We start from the raw sequence: 4323 nt of genomic DNA, 5'->3' as shown, positions 1-4323 counted from the left end.
TAGAAATCATAATACACCCCATGACCAGGATATATGCTTTCTCTATCTTTTAATATTCCTATTATATTAATTTATTGAGTATCCAGTCCTTTATTATAAACAATCTTATGTTCCTTTTAGAAAAAAAAAACGGTGAATAAGAAATGGGAGGATAGATGGATGGATAGGTGGATAGTGAATCTATGGATGTCATTCAGTATAACCTTGATTATAAACCAACCCCAAATGGTGGTTTAAAACAAGTCTTTTTTAGCTTATAATCTAGTGGGTCAGCAATTTGTGCTGAAATGGCTTCACCTAGGACAGCTTATCCCTGTTCATTTACTATTAGCTGGAGCTGATCTTATTTTTTTTTTGTATATTTTTTATTGGAGTTTGATTTGCCAACATATAGCTTAACACCAGTGCTCATCCCATCAAGTGCCCCCTTTAGTGCCTGTCCCCCAGTCACCCCTTCCCCCCACCCACCTACCCCTTGTTCATTTCCCAGAGTTAGGAGTCTCTCATGTTCTGTCGCCCTCTCTGATATTTCCCACTCATTTTCTCTCCTTTCCTCTTTATTCCCTTTCACTATTTTTTATATTCCCCAAATGAATGAGACCATATAATGTTTGTCCTTCTCCGATTGACTTACTTCACTCAGCATAATACTCTCCAGTTCCATCTACATTGAAGCAAATGGTGGGTATTTGTTGTTTCTAATGGCTGAGGAATATTCCATTGTATACATAGACCACAGCTTCTTTATCTATTCGTCTTTCGATGGACACCGAGGCTCCTTCCACAGTTTGGCTATCGTGGCCATTGCTGCTAGAAACATCAGGGTGCAGGTGTCCCGGCGTTTCATTGCATCTGTATCTTTGGGGTAAATCCCCAGCAGTGCAATTGCTGGGTCGTAGGGCAGGTCTATTCTTAACTCTTTGAGGAACCTCCACACAGTTTTCCAGAGTGGCTGCACCAGTTCACATTCCCACCAACAGTGCAAGAGGGTTCCCCTTTCTCCATATCCTCTCCAACATTTGTTGTTTCCTGTCTGTTAATGTTCACCATTCTCACTGGTGTGAGGTGGTATCTCATTGTGGTTTTGATTTGTATTTCCCTGATTGGAGCCGATCTTAAACCATTGCCTTGGTTTAAGACTTCATCATTGCCTAGATATACTGTTGGGCTCAACTATAACCATGTAGAAGCCAATGTTTTCACTCATACTTCCGGATGGCTGCTGGCTATTGGCAGGGACAAAGAGAGTAAGTGAACTAGTGGAGGCTCTTTCACATGGTGTTTGTTGTAGGATTCCCAAGAGTAGCATAAGAGAGCTATTCCCATTGAAAACATTTCTTATGTCTTTTCATCATGTTTGCTACTGTGACATTGGCCCAAGCAAGTAACATGGCCAATTCAGATTCAAGGGGTAAAGAAAAGAAAACTCTACCTAGATGGGAAGAATTTATGGCCATGTTTTGCAATCTACCACCATCTGGGATGGCTTAGACTCTTCCACTTGGCGGTTATTGAAGAGTTTTTAGGCTGTCTCCTTAGCTATTATCTGATAATGTTTCACCACTTCCATCTCTGCTATTTGAGGATTTCCAAATTTCTGTAAAGTCTTCCCCTACCCACCAATCACAGGTCCATTGGCTGTAAATGAAGACTTATAAGGAACACTGAATCTGAAGATGAATCCAAGTTTATGACCAATTCATCTTCAGGTAGCCACATTTGATGACTAAGTTTTGTCCACCTGATTCCTTGTTTACTGTGAGATTTTATTCGTTTGTTGCCGATGGATTCCTTGAGATAATGCCATCAGTTCACCATAATCAGATATATCTGAAACTCTCCTCAACTTGTAGATGAGGAAAATGAGGCCTAGAAAGAAATTCAGAAAATTCCTCTGAGTCTCTAGCAAAGACACAATACAGTTGAGATTTGATCCCAGGCTCTATGACTCCAAAGTTCATTTACTTAATGGCCTCATGATATTCTGTCCCCCAAATGTAAATCATTCCATGGGGTATAGAGTTCAGAATTTTTGCTTTAAAATTTAGGTATAAATACAACGCAAGAGAGCTATTATTTCTTTCTACTAAAAGAGGGCAACTGAAGCCAACCTGAGTAAAGACAGGAAAGTTTAAAGGGAGAAGTTCAGAGGTAGCTGATATAACAGAATAGTCCCTGTTTGGTTTGTGGCTCTGTGCTCTATAATTTAGTAGAGTATAGCACTTTTAAGTTTGCTACTCTGTGTAGCCATGGACAAGATGGTCTTGCCAGAAAAGAAGAAGAAGAAAGGAAACTATCTTGGACATGTCTCCACATTTGAAGGGACTTGTGTGGTATGATAAAAATGAGCAATTCAGATTTTCATGGATCCAAAAAACAGATTTGGCCGTCACTAGCTGTGATGTTAAAGCATTTAAGTCTCATTTTCCTCTATTGAAAAATGGGGTTGCGTCACCTTCTGTATAAAGTTGTAAATATGAAATAAGTTAATGCATTCAAAGCATTTTATCCCAGTCTCTGGTCCAGAGCATGTTCTACTCAAAAATCACAGCTATTATCACAAAACTTAAACCTTTTGAAACAAGGTGGAAAAAATAAGCAATTATTATAATACCAAATAAAGCTAAAAAGTTTCCAGCCAAGAAACACAGCTTTCTTTGTGCTTTAGTACTCTTATAGTCGATGTGTTCTTCACCTGTTTCCTATATTTTTTCCATATTTTTCCCCTAATCTTTGCTCTATTCATCCATGAGCTAGTTCTTGTTTGCTCTAAGATCAGAATTTTTCTTTACTTTCTCTTTTCTTTTGTTTTCTCCCTTTCTTCCAATACTACCCCCATGAAGTCCTTCTTTTGATGGTGACATTTGCACTGGTTCCTGGAGAATTTCAGTGGGTAGAGAATGCAATAAATCTGATCATCTATGATATTTTCAGAGACTAGTGAGCAGCTTAGTGTGTCTGGAACACAGGATATTACTGAAGGGATTTTTTTGTAAAGGTAATTAGAGGCAAAGTGATAAAGGACTATGAATCCCAAAGTAAGGAATGCAGATTTAATGTTGGCAGGGAAGGCTTTTGAAGGTCTCAGAAGAGGCAAATGACATGAGAGATGTGCATATTAGGAAGGTAACTTTGGCACCTGTGTGAAATTTGATAAAAGTGAATAATGGATTCTAGAGACATTTGGGTGCCATAGTCACTTAAGCATCTGACTCTTGGTTTGGGCTCAGGTTGTGATCTCAGGGTCATGAGATGGAGCCTGCCATCTGGCTTTTTGCTCAGCGTGGAGTCTGCTTGGGATTCTCTCTCCCTCTCCCTCTCCCTCTGCCCCTTCTCCCACTCACATGCACTCTCTCTCTCTCTAAAATAAATAAATAATCTGTCTCTCATGAATAAATAAATAAAATCTTTTTTAAAAGGGGGGGGGGTACAGTGCCTGGATGGCTCAGCAGTTTGGCGCTGCCCTCAGCCCAGGGCATGACCTTGGAGACCCCTAATCGAGTCCTGCATCGGGATCCCTCCATGGAACCTGCTTCTCCCTCTGCCTGTGTCTCTGCCTCTCTCTCTGTCTCTCATGAATAAATAAATAAAATCTTTAAAAAAAAAATCTCTTTTTTTAAAGTGAACAACGAATTCTAATGAGGAAGGACTAGAAGTGGGGAGATCATTTAAATCATTTGGGGTCATGGTGATGGTCCTGACAAGCTATGAAGATGACGTGAGGCAAGGCAGAAGCATCAAGCGGCATTTGCCAGGTTGAAGTCACATTTGTCAGATATCTATACAATATTCATTCCCTTGCAATAAATGTTCTAGGTACTGAAGATAGAAAGGGAGCACAGTCGCCGAAGGTCCTGCCCTTAGGATAGACTACAGTGGTGATGAATGTGCTAGAGCATAATAGAGCTGGGAAGGGGGAAAGAGCACTGTACGGGGAGCTGCTCTTTGCGAGCGGGCACTGGGAGGGGGGATCTTTATTACAGTGACACAGAGTCCATGACGGAGCAGCCTTGGGGACCCAGCAGGAAGGTGTCTCCAGGAGAGCAGCCAGCAGATGCCAAGCCAGGAGCTTCAGTGTGAATTTCTGGATCAGCAAAATGGTTAGACTCTGGGACAGGGAGTAGGATGGTGTGGGCAGTAGGACATAAGCAAGGATGTCTAGAGGCTAGTTCCTGGAGGTCATGTAAAGGCCCTTTTGGCTTTCACTCCGAGTTGCGATGGAAGTCATTTGGGCTTCACAATTGTCTTACAGTTGTCTTACACGATGCCTTACAATTTCTTGTATCACTGATTAGCTTAGCCATACTTAGGTATGTAAAGTGA

The sequence above is a fragment of the Canis lupus genome, chromosome 22 (genome assembly GCF_011100685.1).
Source record: "Canis lupus familiaris isolate Mischka breed German Shepherd chromosome 22, alternate assembly UU_Cfam_GSD_1.0, whole genome shotgun sequence".
In the NCBI taxonomy this organism is placed as follows: Eukaryota; Metazoa; Chordata; class Mammalia; order Carnivora; family Canidae; genus Canis; species Canis lupus.
This window is presented reverse-complemented; position numbering follows the sequence as displayed.